This window comes from Gymnodraco acuticeps, unplaced genomic scaffold (assembly GCF_902827175.1).
Source record: "Gymnodraco acuticeps unplaced genomic scaffold, fGymAcu1.1, whole genome shotgun sequence".
Lineage (NCBI taxonomy): Eukaryota > Metazoa > Chordata > Actinopteri > Perciformes > Bathydraconidae > Gymnodraco > Gymnodraco acuticeps.
Window position 1 is genome coordinate 1,747,994 of NW_022990055.1, and position 17,450 is coordinate 1,765,443.

The window sequence follows — 17,450 nt, forward strand, 5'->3', positions numbered from 1 at the left end:
CCCGTCAGGTCCAGACTGTCTCAGCGTACGTCTGGTGGGAGGATTTGTTCTGATTAAAAACCATTTGTCTCGAGAAGAAGAAGCGGATTGACGTCGAGAAAAGAGAAGAGCCCTGCTGCTAAAATGGCTGTGTTTTATTTCTGCCTCTAACTCTGTCTCTTCTACATTACATGCATTTACTTTAATTTCATTTAAACAACTAAAAAATACATTAAAATATCTGAGTAACTGTAAAATATGTAATAACAGGAACATGATTAGAGGCCCTATTATGCTTTAGCTATCGCTCCAACACATTGCACATTGCTCGTGATAGGCTGAGGGGTGGGCCTTCTCTAAGCAGTTGACCAATCACAACAGAGCCGGCCAGCTAACCAATCAGAGCAGACTGGGCTCTGGTTTCAGACAGAGGGTGAAAAGAGGTGCTGCAGCACAGGCAGTATGAGAAACATAAAGAGCTTTTTGAACATTAAAGCATGGAGACATGTCGCTGTAGAGACACTACATACGAGATGAACCTGAAAATGAGCACACATCCCCAAACGATGGTATACAATGCCCATGTTTCTGTAACTATTCCTCTTTTTTACCTTAGTCTCAACATATTTACTCCTCCCTGTCTCTCCTTCGCTGCCCCCCCACCTCGCTCTCCAGAATCCAAATGTAATTTACACACAAACACATACGCACGCGTGCCCACGCGCGCACACACACACACACACACACACACACACACACACACACACACACACACACACACACACACACACACACACACACACACACACACACACACACACACCACACACACACACACACACACACACACACACAGGGAGGTGAGCAAACATGCAGGCATCCGTGCAGGTACACAGCGTCGAGGCACACCGAAACAAGATAATTTGTTCAATTAAACCTCAAATTCCCACATACTTCCCACCATGCACTGCAGATGCCAACCAATGGCCCCATTTATCAAAGCAGATGCACGTTTTAAATAAGTCGGTATTAATCAAACACACGTATGCACACCTGAATTCCTATTTATGGTAACATGCATCCCTTTATTATACCCCGTTAACCAGCACTCATATTGTTTACACAAGTACATAAGTAAAAGTAGAATTCCTGTTAACTTACAATTTATGCTGGAAGAAAACAGCGATGAAAGACAGTGAGGTTGAGGTATTACTCAGCTGAGTTCAGGCTACATATTTATGTTGGTCCTTATCTGAGAAAGAGACAAATGCTGGGGGTGCTTTTTCAAAGGTGAAGGGAAATTACTTGACCTCAAAGTGGTGTGGGAAATAAAAAACTGCAGCCTATGAGAGAACAAAGCGATGCTGTTTTATAAAAAGACAGATGAAGTGAATGGCTGTGCACTCAGAACAGTATTCTGAATACTAAATCCATTTTAAAAGCAGGACTATGAAACTGATATCATGGAATTTCATCAAGAGGCTCTATTCTGCTTTTAGGGGTTTCCCTTCCCTGTAGTGTGTTATATACTGTAGGTTTATGTGCATGTAAATGGTCCGCAAAGTCTAAAATCTCAAAGTTCCCTCCAGAGGGAGTTTCAATGAAAAACATGGTACTTAAAGATCAAATGCAAAGCTTCCAAATATGCTACATTTTTATAGAAATGTTGTTTTTAAGACTGACTGTATTTTCTATTTTATTTAAATCGAGATAATACACCCAAAAAAAAGCTTTTTATTGATCCAAAACTCGACCCAAAGCCGTCTGAATTTCTGACATGTAATTCCCAGCAGCCTCCGCGCGCGCGACGTAATAGTGGCCAAACAGTCTCTGGACCAAATATCCCGACTCGGCAGTCTCGGTCACATGTTTTTCGAAAAGAAAACTGAATTAACATGGGTTATTGTTGAGCTTTTTGTTGTACGAACGGTGCGGGATCTGGGAGAGTTTTACATGCATTTCCCAAAGACCAAATCATCCGCAAAACAATTATTTTTTTAGTGAATCGTGTTGGATGGCAACCGACAAAATGGAGCAAGTTGTGTTCTGACCACTTCGCGTGTGATGCATACGACGTTGATCCTGCTATCATGAAGTCTGTTGGTGGAGAAGCATTAATAGCACGTCGGAGGCTGAAACCCGGAGCCGTCCCCTCCATATTTCAGCACAAGAAACCACTGAAAGAACGAAAGAGCCGGGCGATGCAGAAACGCCAAAGAATTGAGGTAAACAACTTTTGATTAGATTTCAAAGCGCACGGAGCACAGCAGATAACGCAGATAACGGAATTGCAGTTGTATTGCTTATAGAGGTGGGCACCGTTAGATTCTGTGTCTTTACGATCATAAACAATGTGTTGGATGTGGAGCTAGGATAAATAATAAGGGCGCTAGGAGTGATAGGTTAGCATTTTTCGCTCGGGGCTAATTCACTGTTAGCATTGTAGTTTATCTGCAGCTCATTCATCGCTCCTCCACTCATAACGGAAAATGTCGAACGTCCTACAGACTTCTTCTCCCATCTCTTCCTTCACTTTCCCATAGTTGTGGCAGCACTTGTTTTCTCGGCTTGTAGGCATGGTCTGGCAGTTTCCACATCTACACCAATTCTCAGCACCCTCGGCCTCTTCCTCAGATGGCGAACTTGAATCATCACCATCAGCACTTTCATCGGTGATATCAGGTGACGTTTCCTTGTATTTCCTCTTCGACATCAGAGGCTCGTATATATATGGTTGGATGTCGACAACATACTCCAGATATTGGGTGGCCTCCGACTCAGAATCAGACATGATAAGCCGGGTGGAAATATGTTAGGCATTGAACAAATTCCCATCCACCATTTATTTTTCTAAACCTCTCTAAAAAGGTCAAATTTCACTTTTTGCATCAATCTTGATACAGGGTACTTATTATATGTTATAGTTTGGATTCCTAAAGCTTTTAGTCTATAGTCTACTCAGAATCAGACATGATAGACGAAACTAGTTGTACTATCGGCGGAAGCCGCTGTGATTGATAAGCCAGGTGGAAATATGTTTGGCACATCTGACGTCACGCGCCGCCATCTTGCGGAGGAGCGGCGGAGAAAATAAATCGTCGGACTTGGTGTTGGGGGTTGAACAAAATTAATATTGCGCATTGCCAGACTCATATTATCTCCGATTTTAATACTGCAATATCTTAGATAGTGTTGTAGCTATATGATTTCGATTGTACTGGCAATTATACAAAAAGCTTTGTATTTGATCTTTAACACAAGAAGCTGGGTTACAAAGGTTTGTTTTTCAAACACTACAATGTTTCACTCACCTGATTACCGGTAACAACAGCAAAGAAAGGGATTTACAAAGCGGCTATCTATGCTATGCAACATATATCTCATTCAATGCCATGAAAATGTGTGTTCAGAAACTGAATAACATTACAGATCCTCAGGATTCAGCACTTGCTGCTTCACAAACTGCACAGACTGGGCAATATCTGAAGCATATGGAGCCGCGCTTATAGATGCAGGATTATGGAAACAAAATGAAATAGTCATAACCCATGCTTCAAAGAGAATCAGCCGGAGACCCATGTACATTTTAAAGAACTGAATTTCCCCAGGGAAGATTTGACTTACTTCCAACAAACAGAAATACATGATGGATCATCTTGGATTGTACTACAGCAACATTAAGAAGGTCAAGCACATCTTCGGGCATAACAGTTTACAATATGTTTAGCTGACAGCAGTGGGACTAACAGTAAGGGTTTGTGCATATTCTTAATTTTGCATATCCTCATACACAATAAGTTTATCGACATCATCCTATGTGCAAAAACAATATAAGGCAACGTTTGTGTACCACACTTTGTAAGGAGGTAAGCTGCAGAAGAACACTCACATTACAACTGTCCACATATAGCTCCAATCCTGCTTTTAAAGGAAAAGAGAGCTTGTTCCGATGAGCTCATCAAGCTTCTAACACTTCATCTGCCGCTTCAGAACCAGCGCCATATTCTCATATTAATTAAGCATGGCCCATCTCACCGTCACCCGTCAACAGAGCCATCTTTTATTCATCTGTCATATGGCTGGCATGTCTGCAAACAGCTGCACACAACAAACCTCGGCACACAAACAGGCCTGTTGGAGAATTGAATCTGCTCCACACTCGATATGGATGGGAAATACTGAGCACAATATGTTGTCTTGAACTCCAAATGGCTTCCATAGGCAATCCTACGTTATTGAAGTCCCTTTGAATGAATGTAAAATAACTCAAGCAAAGTTAAGATCTAACATCATTGTTTGTCTGATAAATCTGTCAATAGCAGATTAAACCTCACCAACTCGATTTATGGGTGAGTCGTGTCTAGACTAGAATAGCAGGAGGACAGAAGCAGTTTTTGCTGCAGTGATTCCAGTCAAAAAGTTGAAAAAGATTATATTAAATTACAGTTGTGGTGGATAAAGAAACAAAGTTAAAATGATGAAAGTATCTACAGTGCTGCCTCATGTTACATTAAAACGGCTTACTGGCATGGGGTGTTTTTATTGGAGCTCATGATGCAACCTCGCAGCACAGACTGAACTCAGACTCTTTTTACAATTGTTCTCAATCCACCTTTTAGCCGACAGGATCAGGTTCCCGCTGCCTGACACGCCGCGTCCCGCTAAACTGCCTTTGATTTTGTGGTCCCTCACCTCAAATGGTGACAATTGACAATCACTGATTCCCACTGATAACACGGCCTGCACGTGCACCTAAGGTGCCGGAGTGCATGTGGCGCTAGGAGGGTTGCCGTGGTTACTGGGTCTATGTCTATGCACAGAACACATTATCCACGTTGATTGTTAGGTTTGACCTCCAGATTTGCATATTACCACTCTACGCTGCAATAGCGCAAAAACAATGAGTATTTATGATCATAAATCATCATGATCATTATAAATCATCACAGGGCATTAAAACATGTTGTTTCAATAGGTGAGCAGCTGCTTGGTGAGCAGAAAGGGGGAGAGGAAAATCCCCTCACAGCACACAGGAGTGATTTCTCAGCACAGACATCTTGCATTTATTAATAAATTGGGTGCCTGCAGTCTGCAAAGGTCCTGCGTCATATTACAGGCAGCTCACTGCAATGGCTGATAGTGATATGTGACTTTTAATTCAAGGCCAATATTGGCAAATCCATATTACAGTCCAAGACAAACACGTGTGCACACACAGGTTTAGGGGGGGCGGGGGGCACACACACGCAGACACACACACAGATGGGGAACAGATTTTGTTGTTTTGTCTGAGAAAGAAGGAGCTGCGAGGCTCCACATGGAACTGTCAATGAATACGAAGTCAGAGATGAGAACTCGCTGTCAGGATTCCCTGTGCATGCTGGGAAAGATAAATTGAAGCACAGGGAGAGAAGGAGAGGGGGGAGGACTGGGAAGCATGAAAGCTCAGAAAGGAGGACGGAGAGACAGAGAGGGTGAAGGGATGGAACAAGAGAAAGGAAGACATGGAAGGAGAAGTATGACGAGGAGAAGAAGAAGAAGAAGAAGAAGAAGAAGAAGAAGAAGAAGAAGAAGAAGAAGAAGAAGAAGAAGAAGAAGAAGAAGAAGAAGAAGGGAAGAAGAAAGGAAAGAAGAAGAAGAAAGAAGAAAGAAGAAGAAGCGAAAGAAAAGAGAAGGGAAGGAAGAGAAAAGAAGGGGGGGAAGAAGAAGAAGAAGAAGAAGAAGAAGAAGAGAAGCCGGAAGAAAGAGAGTGAAGAAAGAAGAAGAAGAAGAAGAAGAAGAAGAAGAAGAAGAAGAAGAAGACATTGCCGCTTCTTTTGGACTTACTGACTGTCAAATATATGGAATTAGTTTTGTTTCATAAAGATAAAGGAACACTTCCTAAGAATAAAGCAAAACTAAGAGTTTAAGAGAAAAAAAAATGAATCAAGCAAAATAAATGTTATAAAAAAATAAAACTATAAGTTGCAAACAAAGCCTTTGTGTAATCATGTAAAAATTATAAGTATTTTTTCTTTGTTTTAACATATCTTTTTGTTTGCAGTTCTTGTTTCTTCTTTCTCAATGATCAGACTTTTGCTCTTGTTTGCGCTCCCTCATTTTTTTCTTCCGATTCTGACACAAACGCCCCAGGTGGGCGGGACTTTCAGGGGTGCGTCCCCATTGGCTACTCGGTTTTTGAGTGACAGCCCAGTCCTCCAGCGATTGTACAGTGCAAGCAGCTGTGGTGCGGTAGCAACCCAGTCTCACGGCATTTCGTGTTCACCAACACGATTTTTAATCTATTGATTCGTGTTCACCAACACGATTTGCCCCTTTTTTTCGTGTTGCACAGCACGATTTTAAAAGCAATGTATTTCTACTGCCTGCAGCACGTCTTTTTCTCCGGTCGGGTCGTGGAAGACCGGAAGCTGTGTGGTTCATAAAAACATGTTCTTACTCAATATCAAGCCACGATTATTGCTTTTATTTTAAATCGTATAATTTCGGACTTTTGTTGCCGTCTGTGAGGAAAATAAATGGGGCTCAGAGCCTCAGAATACAGAAATCTATATTTTTAAATATTTTTTTCCTTCTAATTTGTTATTCTTTTCAAAATAACACACTGTTATTTACTCACCAATAACACACAATTATCCTTGCTTTTATTTATTGGTTTAATTCCATAATCTCAGGCTTTTTTGGCGTCCGTCAGGAACTGAATTTCAAAATAAAAATAACCGGAAACAGACTATAAGGGACATTTCGAGCATCATTGCGATTGTCAACATTTCTGAGTTTAGGATGGCCGAAGACACTACACTACCCATAATCCCCAGCTATCGTTTAGGACTATAGTCCCCGTGATTAATCTTCAAACTCTGGGATTGGATGTTGGAGTGGCAGTGCGCCAAGGTTACAACGAGCGTCAAACAGCTGTTTTGAAATGGAACGAAACCACGCCAGACTATCCAAAACTGGAATCGAACGCCCCCCCCAGAACTACACATGCTGGCTATTGTGTTTCGCAAAATGTTCTATGGAACGTCTCTACTGAACGTTTTCGTTTTTCCCACAATTAGAAGTTGCCAGTATTAAACACATTGGTGTTATCAAATGTAAAACATATAATTAATAAATGGGTGAAAATCGCTTGTGTCCATAATGCGCAGCATTAATACCCATATGACAGCTCATTGTTACTTTGTAATTCTACTCCACTACAATTCAGAGGTTAACCTGGTATTTTTACTCCACTGCATTTATTTGAATTACTTTGCAGATTCTGATTAATGATGTGAAATATAAACAACCCTTAAATCAGACTTTAGTTATACCTGAGTACAATTCAGGTAAGGTGATTGTCAAGTGCCAACAATCAGGAGAGATATTTGATAGTTGGTGCTTGAGAAGACTAAACATTTATCTTTAATTGACATGAATGGAAACAAGTAATAAAGTATATTCATTACTCGTTATTCTCTACTAATAGTTAATTAAAGACTCTATATTATGGCTATTTTGCACATCCCTTTCAAGATTTCAAGATTTTCAAAGGTTTATTGACATAATCATATCACAACTACGGTGTATGCAATGAATGAAAATCTTAGGTCACAGGTTCCTCAACAGCGCATTACAAGACATCTATCAATATGTGTGTACCTCCACCATTAAACTGTCATATTCTGCACATTTCTTATACTATCTACATAAGAGTATAATTCATATGTATAATATCAGTTAAAATAAGTGCTTCAACATAGTTAACATTGCAGGAAAGCAATTATGTTAAGTACTTTGTCAGGCTTAATATTTATCTGTAGATAGATACCCCCAAAGTTGTTTTCTTATTTAAAAGAAGACCTTAATCTAAAGTATTATTTAATGTTTAAATAAAGGTTAATTCGTTTTTCTGTTTTGCACATCCTCCTATTAATATCTTTGTACATCCTGCACTAAACTGTTTTATTGTAGAGATCACTTATAGTATCTTCTTGATTTTTTATATTCTATATTTCTATCACATACCTTCTACTTTACCCCTATGAAAGTATGTACTCTTAATATTTTTTTAATCAAATATAACACATCAAAACGATAATTCAATAATGTGCTATAACCACTAGGCGGTGCACACAAGGTACACACAGCCATAATAACTTTGTATTATTAATGTGGACACTTATGTATGTACAACATCTGAAGATGTGTAGTTTTATTCATGCTTTCACATCATTTTACAGCATATTGCTATATTATTTCAGACTCAGTATTTACATCCTTATATTCAAAGAAAATCAGTAATATCTTTAAAAACTACAAGTCCTTTTATATCAGCTGTGCACCGTTATGGTGTAAATATAACCTATCTGTGAATTAGAACAAATGTAAAAGTCAGCCGAATTAGTGTTGATACTGCAAGGAGACGTATTGTGTGAAGAGAAATTGAAGATGTTGTTTAATTGTTGATATATTTATCACATATTCAGTTTCGGCAGCATTTCTTCCAGTTTTTCCAAAGGTCTTCTCATCAGGGCTCTATAAATAAAGAACTATGGCAGATCTGTAACATGTAATGCAGCCGAACCGTGTATTACAATGCCGTTATGTGATGACTTTCAAAGAGAAAAGCAAGAACACTCGGAATTAAGTATTATTTTATTTTTTAAAAATGTTTTCCGGATTTCATATCATATAAACACCAAATCCCAGCATGCATTGCGGCTAAAACATCCAATAAGCGAGTTTAAACCATAGCTGAGGATCTTGGGTAATCGCTCGAAATGCCTACGTCTGTTTCCGGTTATTTTTATTTTGAAATTCAGTTCCTGACGGACGCCAAAAAAGCCCGAGATTATGGAATTAAACCAATAAATAAAAGCAAGGATAATTGTGTGTTATTGGTGAGTAAATAACACTGTGTTATTTTGAAAAGAATAATAAATTAGAAGGAAAAAAAGATTTAAAAAATACAGATTTCAGTATTCTGAGGCTCTGAGCCCCATTTATTTTCCTCACAGACGGCAACAAAAGTGTGAAATTATACGATTTAAAATAAAAGCAATACTTGTGGCTTGATATTGAGTAAGAACATGTTTTTATGAACCACACAGCTTCCGGTCTTCCACGACCCGACCGGAGAAAAAGACGTGTTTGTGAACACGAAATGCTATGAGACTGGGTTGGCGGTAGCTGAGCGTGGACAGAACACCTCCAGAAGAACCAGCATTTCAATTATTATACTACAAGTGAAAATATATGTAAGTATTGATCATTTGTGTTGTTTGTGCTGTACTATACGGTCTGTTTCTTTATTGTGGTATGTGAGAAGTAAAGCTGTGCTATGAAAGTTAGCTTTTGCTACCTTTAGATCCATAACAATGCAAGCTAAGTAGCCTAACAGTTAGCTACATAGCTAGCAGTGAGTGAGCGTTCAGACACCGGCGCACACACTCAAACGGACTCGTGTGCCTGACTCTACCAACAGGCTTTCATGATTCTGTTTAGATATGCAAGTATAAGCTATGATAGCTTGTTTTATTAACACGCTAATTTGATATGAAAATCAATGGAGGCTGAGTTAACTTTGTAGGAAAACCTACCGTCCATGATGTCCCTGAGCTGTGTTTTATTTGTTAACTTCATATTTTTCATTTCCTAAAACATTTGTTTTCCTCTCATATTAACAGTGTGGATCATTGAGACAGCGTGGCGTCCAGAGTCTTATCCCGTTTTCCCACTTCCTCTGAGGGGACAGCACGGAGCCCCCCTCCGCATGAAGACATCCGCACCAAACATTGCGTAGGCTACCGGCGAGGAAAGTGCGTACATCACTTCCTACGCCGGTTTCCCTTTATAAATCACAATCGACTCGAAATGCGGCGCAGCTTTTGCGGGCTTCACGTAACGCCCATATTTGCCTATAAATAGTCAAAGAAACGCCCATTCATTCTGACTGACTTTATGAAGAAGATCGCAGGAAATGACACAGAACAGCTAAAAAAGACATCTCACACCGTGTCAGATTTTGGTTATTTCGGGGAGGTGGAGATAAATCATATTGTTTGGTGGATGCCGTTTGAACCAGAGTAGCAGCATGGAGGTCGGATCGTCACCAACATAAATAAATAAGTGGTCCGAAAAAGGTTAGGTCTCAACCCCCCCCCACCCCACCCCACAGCAACTCTATACCCACCAGTTAAAGGAAATCCAACTAATGTGTTGTGTTATATTAGCTGTACAATTTACCACATATGGTGTTCTTAGTTTCCATACCTCCTGTGTTTTACGAGAGACTTATCAACGGCATAAAACACGATTAAACATGATAGTATATAAAACCATGCTCGTCTCTACAACCTATAGAAATGCAAAACAGCCTCAGTTTAGACGTAATTCTGTCCTCCTGCTTACCGCATCATTTATGAGAAAACATTTCATAACATTAACACAACATATTCGAGGTAGTTTTAAATAACATATCCGTATTTATTTATTTCTCCAAGTTATGTTTTTGTGTGCACTGAGGAGTCGCAAACAGGCGTTTGTTTAATCATTTTAAGATTGGCTTTAATCAATGTTTGAACATGAATTCTTCATATGATAAATGAGAGGTAACATTTTATTTATGGTATTATTTCCACATATTTCTCTCCATTCTTCCTTCTGCCAACGGTGTCGCAGTTTCTCGTCTCTCCCGTTGTTGTGCTTAGTGCGTACGCATAGGTTAGAGTTTGCGTGGAGGACCGCACATTTTCCCGTCAAGTTAGTATTTTATAAATCGCAAACATTGCGTAGAAACTGGCGTACGCCATCTTTTGAGCGTATATCCCTTTATAAATGAGGCCCCTGCACCAGCTTCATCCACGCTGGCGTTGCTGTTATCACAGTGTAATTTCATTTGACCAAATGTCTTTACTGTACATATACATTTAATATATTTTATTACTATCAACCTTTTTGTTGTATGTCCTTTTATTTAAAACGTTCTTTGAGACTTCTTGTTCAAATTAAAATGTTTGTATAATCACTCTTTTGTCTTTATTCGACATGAAAATGTTAGAGATTCCATTCAAATCTGTTGATTATTCATATCTTCCTCAGGCTAGGAATAGTATGTTGAGTTTAAATGTATATAATTTTCTCACAGAAAGAGACAACACAGTTTGTATCCATTGTGTATGAATGCTTCAGCTCTTCAGACCAACATAGTAAGATGTGAGCATGTTCCTAATTGTTTTTTTAATCTATAAAATAAATAAATAAATAGACAGACACTTTATCAATCCCAAATTGGGAAATTATTAAACAGCAGCAGTGTGTTAAGGTATTAACATATTTAAAGTTGGAATACAGTATAAACTACACATCACAAGTCTAATGCACAGCAATCCATAAGAGAAGTCCGATATGTTCATGAAAACTCCCCAGGAGGAGACACCGACACTAACGTGGCCGAGTGGACTCCGGAGTTTTCTGCATGAGTTGCACTGTATGATCTGTGGTGTAGTGTGCTATCACTCAAAAGCTGAGTAGCCAATGAAGACGCACCCCTGAAAGTCCCGCCCACCTGGGATGTTTGTGTCAAAATCGAAAACAAAAAATGAGGGAGCGGAAACGAGAAGAGCTGCAGCGAGAGCAAAATTCTGATCATTGAGAAAGAAGCAAAGAGAACTGCAAACAAAAAGATATGTTAAAACAAAGAAAAAAGACTTCTAGTTTACATGATTACACAAATGATTTGTTTGCAACTTATAGTTTTATTTTTGAAATAAAATGTATTTTGCTTGACTCAGTTTTTTTTCCTCTTAAACTCTTAGTTTTGCTTTATTCTGAGAAAGTGTTGCTTTATCTTTATGAAACAAAACTAATCCCATAAAACCTAGGAATGTGAGGAGGAACAGAAGCAGCGTCACACACACTCACCGACAGCAGGTCCTTGCAAATTGACGCCGATTGAAGCCTCTGCACAAACATCATGAAGCAGTACTCCCACAAGGCTTTGCTTCAACCCAGACATCCCCTTATCGGGAGTGAAAGAGTGAAATCCACTGCATTGATGGGCGTTCAATATCCAGACAGAAGGATGCACAAAAGTACTTAAAAAGTGCCATAAGGGCAAACACACACACAGTACATGACCTGGTGCTTTTCAAAGTACTGCCCATTGCCTAGTAACCTCTTTAAAATATCATTCTATCAGACAGGATATTTATCTGTTGCTGTTCATGGTGCGTTCAAAAGCCACGCTCGGATTGCTGTTGGAATGAGACAGGGCAGAACGTAAATTCGGAATGAATGCACACAGTGAATATGTGAAAGTAACTTTTTAGTTATTTAAAAGTAATTTGTTTGTTAATTCCTGAATAATTAAAACACTGTCTTTCTAACAACAATGTTTTCACCCTCAATGAAAACTGTTGTATTGTGCACTAAAGCAGAGTGACATGTCAAGATATACTAAACAGCATATTGTTCTTTTATCTTCATTAAAAATGTCATTTTTTGCCATTTCTCTACTTCTTATAATGTGTTTGTCTTCGCCAAGACAGTTCAAATAAGTCACATTACTTACCAGAAGATTGTTATTGGTTTTCTGACTGGTAGGAGACCGTTTAATATCCTGCCAGGTATAAAGCATGTATAATATTAGTCCAGACTACCATTGATATTGCCATTGGGTTTTTACCTTAGCAAGATAAACCTAAACAAGAAAACACAAGGTCTCTTAGTCAAATGTAAATATTTCCTCATGACTGTCCATAGTAATCGTAAATAAATCACAATTCTTATATCCTAAGTTATATTGTTCTATTTTTGGAAATCAATTAACGACAGAAGAAAATGACAACTATTGTTCAGAAACCCTGCATCTATAAACATTGACACATTGCATGGAGATTGTTTGCAGAAAGTAAATGACACTCGGGGATCCCTAAAGTGCTTTGCCAGTTTGTCTTGTTTCTTGGCAATTATTGGTAGCCAGTTACCTTGTTAACTGATTATAATCATTCTGGGAAGACAAAAAGCCGCATCAATCACCACCATCGTATCAAATATCGACCCTCTTCAAATAGAGTTAATGACACTGATGTTATACAAGTGCACTGTATTTTCCTCTGCTCTTTTGCTTTTCCCAGATGGATTTTCTCAGGTTTATTGCTCATAGTTCTGAGCCACAAAAAGCTAATATGCAGAAAATCACTCCGGGTGCTTCATGGCCACCTTTACCATTTCCGAAGCAAAATACCCTGCTAATACATCACGGTAATAGTGGGCACACAATCGCACACACAAACTGAGTGATCCCCCAGCTGCTAGCAGCGAGGGCAGTGCAGGACCATTAGCCTGACACTTAGACACACACCATGTCTTTCATTGGCCGTGAATGACATATACCGCTCTGTGGGTGTCCCTGGTCATCGGTGAGACCAACAACTGCTACAAAGCCATGGCTTCGATAACACATTTTCCTAAAATAACGCACAGGGGGCTCTTCAACAACCCACAGCAGCTCAGCGTGTGTGCACAAGGCCTGTGTGTGTTTGTGTGTGTGTAGGTTATCGCCACTGAGGGGCCCATAACGGTCTCAGTGCTTCAGCACCGTGAGTAAACTGTGTGGAAGTGTAGCCAAACAAGAATAGACACACGCGCCTGACCACACACACACACACACACACACACACACACACACACACACACACCCACACACACACACACACACACACACACACACACACACCACACACACACACACACACACACACACACACGCACGCACACACACACACACACACACACACACACACACACACACACACACACGCACGCACACACACAGGGTAGATATATATACGACCTCAGGGTTGGGTATGAAGGGCTGGCCAGGGTGATGTATAGGCCAAGGCCTCGGTCATAGATCTAATAGATACAATGGACTCTGGAGCACACACACACACACACACACACACACACACACACACACACACACACACACACACACACACACACACCACACACCACACACACACACACACCACACACACACACACACACACACACATACACACACACACACACACACACACACACACACACACACACACACACACACACACACACACACGTCTGGCCATGGCAGAGAGCTGGGTGATAGCCGCTGATGAACTCCTTCTCTCCTACACCCACACACACTGAACACTGTCTACCTCATGTCAGCCATACGACAGGCTGTCAATTCATACATCCATGCATGTTGTACCGTGGTGTAACTGGCTGTAAGTGGTGTACAGCAGGCTTGTTTTGCTGCGATGTGCAGCGTCATCCACTCCTCTGGCTCCGGGCGAGCCATCTGCTGGAGCTGAATGTGATAACCAGGCAGATAATCCACTCCACTGTCTGCTCGCTATACTTTGAGCTGCACGTCTCAGATGGTGCAGGCAGCTGTTTGGTGGCCGGTCTAAGAGAAGCCTTATTTATTGTTGCATTACTCGAGAACAGGATCTCTGCTTTATTTACTTTTATTGCCAAAGACGTAGGTTCTTGCCAGGAACAACTACTGGTAAGTCCCATCAGGGGGCTACTTAAAGCTGAAACAGATTACTCTCCCCTTAGTGTTCAAATAAGGGATTCAAAACCTGATCCTGATCCACCTAAAGAGATTAACATCTAAAGTTGAAATTTCTCATCGGATTGATGCACAAGAGGCGCATTCACACCGCAGTACTTTTCCCACAAAGGTTCATGAGAACTTAGTTCATGAGAACTCTTTAGTTCTCATGAACTAAGTACAGATCGCGTTCACACCGGAAAAAGTCCCTGGCGGAGGATTAGGCAAATGAAGCCGCTGACGTCACTTCTTCTTCTTCTGCTTTGGGTTTACTGGCAGGCCGCAAACCACTTCACGGCGTATACTGCCACCCGAAGTCCCCGGCCGGAAGTCCCCGGAGTTGGGGACTGGCTTCAGTAGAAGCTGCTGGGACTCCCAGCAGCTTCTACTGAAGCCTTCCGAGTAAATCGCCAGAACGCCGACACCTCCTCATCTCCACCGCTCCCATGTTTTATTTTGTGTTGCCATAAGTTAATCTCTCTGCGTTTCTGCGCTGGGCTAATGCTAATGCTAATAATGCTAATGCGAGGATAATAAAATGGCGGCTTCACAAAACTTTTTGGGAGTTTTACGGGGCGTGGTTTACAATCCGCCCAGCCAATCAGAAATAGGAACCTTTTTCTCCCACGAAAGTCCCTGCTCTCTAGCAGGGACTGAAAAGGGGGTAAAAAGGTTCTGATGAACTCATTTTAGTTCCGGCTCTTTTTGGTGTGAACGCAACATTTCGGAACTATATCGGAACTAAAGTGGGAAAAGTACTGCAGTGTGAACGCGGCTATGGACCCTTAATCAGAATATAGTGAACTGGGCAAAGGAGACGTAAGACACATATATTCTGAAGATTTTCATATAAAGACGATTGATCGACTTGATCTACTTCGTATGTTCGTTAGCAACATGACCAATGCTAGCAGCCTGGCTAACCTCTGTCCAAAACGAGAACTACTGAATAAACCAGTATTGTGATAAAGGCAGTAAAGATAATAAGAAAGAGTATGCAATCTTTCTTTATTACTGATCTAGCTGAGGAGAAATAATACATTTCATCACTATCTCTCTCCCCTTCTTTTCCAAGAGAGAAACAGTACATTACAAAAGCTATCTTTAGTTTGTTACTGGTGTTTTCAGCTTAAACCAGGACTGCATTTGAAAAAAAAAGTGTTTACAGGGTACATGCTTTAGTTAGAACTATCCCTGTTTTGATGAACTGTTTTCTGTTAACACTTATATCAAAACTTATTATTATTGCAGCCCTTCCTCAGCACAGAACAGAATGAATTTCATCCTCTGGTTCTCTCAGTTTTTCTTCATTAACTAATATATTCATTTCAGTTCAGTTATTATTTTCAATTGCTTACATGTTGCTTTGTTTTGATCACAGTTCAGCTGTTGAATACACTGGTGACACAAATGTTTCTATATTGATAGCTTCCAATGGATTACATGGCCAGGTACTTCCTGTTACTGCTAGGCTTCTATTTTGAAATGCAACGTTGGAAACAGTGTCCTCACATCCATTTCATTCGAATCATTTTTTCAACATCGAAATTGCTGTATTTCTTTGTTTTATTTCGCCCAAATTGTACTCGACTCTTTTCCTACAAACAGGTGTCGCTGCATTTTAAACTAATAAAATCATCTGAGCTTGATTACAAGTTTTCACTTGTTCTCAGGGAAAACAATCTAAACACTAAGCAGTCATCGAAATGAAATGCATCTCAGTAGCCGATGGGTTTTTCATTTTCTTTCATTCTTGCTCTCTTTATTTCCTAATTGAATTTCTTTCCTTGAATCTCAGCTGGCAGAATGCAATCTTCACTTAATGATCTGCTGGATAGTGCAATTAGACCAGTCCCTGGATGTTTTTTTATTGTTAGCACCAGCCTTATATATGTGATTGTGTGTGAGTGGAATGAGCACATATACAGTGTATTTCTCGGTAATAAGATTGCGGCTTAATTGATCATGGCTGTTAACCTGTAGCTTGCGGTCTCTTGGTAACACGTAGCAACAGAGAGGAGAATACAAAGTAGCATACGGTAATTTTGTATATTGTGTGTGTGTGTGTGTGTGTTCTCTTTTGTTTGTGTGTTCTCTTTTGTGAGCACTAAACGTGTCCTTGCTAACCTTACCAGCTGTTGGCCCATCAAAGCACCTGTTCCATTTTCTGTACCATGACACTGACGTGACACACAAACAAGCACACACACATCGACACACACAAAACCACCATGTTACTTCCAAGTACAAATTCAGATTCAAAACATGACTTCCACTCCAATACCACCACTGTGTGAAATGTTGTGCGCACACACACACACACACACACACACACACACACACACACACACACACACACACACACACACACACACACACACACACACACACACACACACACACACACCACACACACACACACACACACACACACACACACACACACACACACACACACACACACACACACACACACAAATATCAAATACATTTTTTTCCTTTTGGAAATGAATGAAAAATCGCTCACCCTGTTGAAGGTAAGTCATTTGAACCACAAACTAAGTTCAAAATAAAATAATTTCACCTTGCTGATGGATTTTTCACTTTTCTTTTTACAAAAAAAAGGTCAAGTAATGAATTTAATTGAGTTATGATGTCATATCTATTTATTTTCCTTGAAAGCAGATTACTGAATTTTAAAGAGGATCAGTTTTGCCTGCATGTGTGTCACTGTGTGTTTCAATAGTAATGTTATGAATGCCTTTGGCTGCGGACAGGTGGCTGAGTCAGTTAGGAGGGTAGTCACCCAGCGACTCCCCGTCACACACTTACACTGGCTTAGCCCATTTATCAAGCAGAAACTATGATTTACCAGCAGACA

The 17,450-nt window shown here is 40.2% G+C and overlaps 1 protein-coding gene and 1 long non-coding RNA gene across 3 annotated transcripts in view; one reads left to right on the forward strand and one right to left on the reverse strand.

The window, feature by feature from the left end:
- nlgn1 (neuroligin 1) overlaps nt 1-17,450 on the reverse strand; it is a 429,109-nt gene that overhangs the window by 30,639 nt on the left and 381,020 nt on the right. The window lies entirely within an intron of this gene.
- Nucleotides 8,810-9,862, forward strand: LOC117545948. Its single transcript, XR_004568904.1, has 3 exons — nt 8,810-8,864; nt 9,075-9,221; nt 9,651-9,862. It is a non-coding gene; the product is annotated as an uncharacterized LOC117545948 (long non-coding RNA).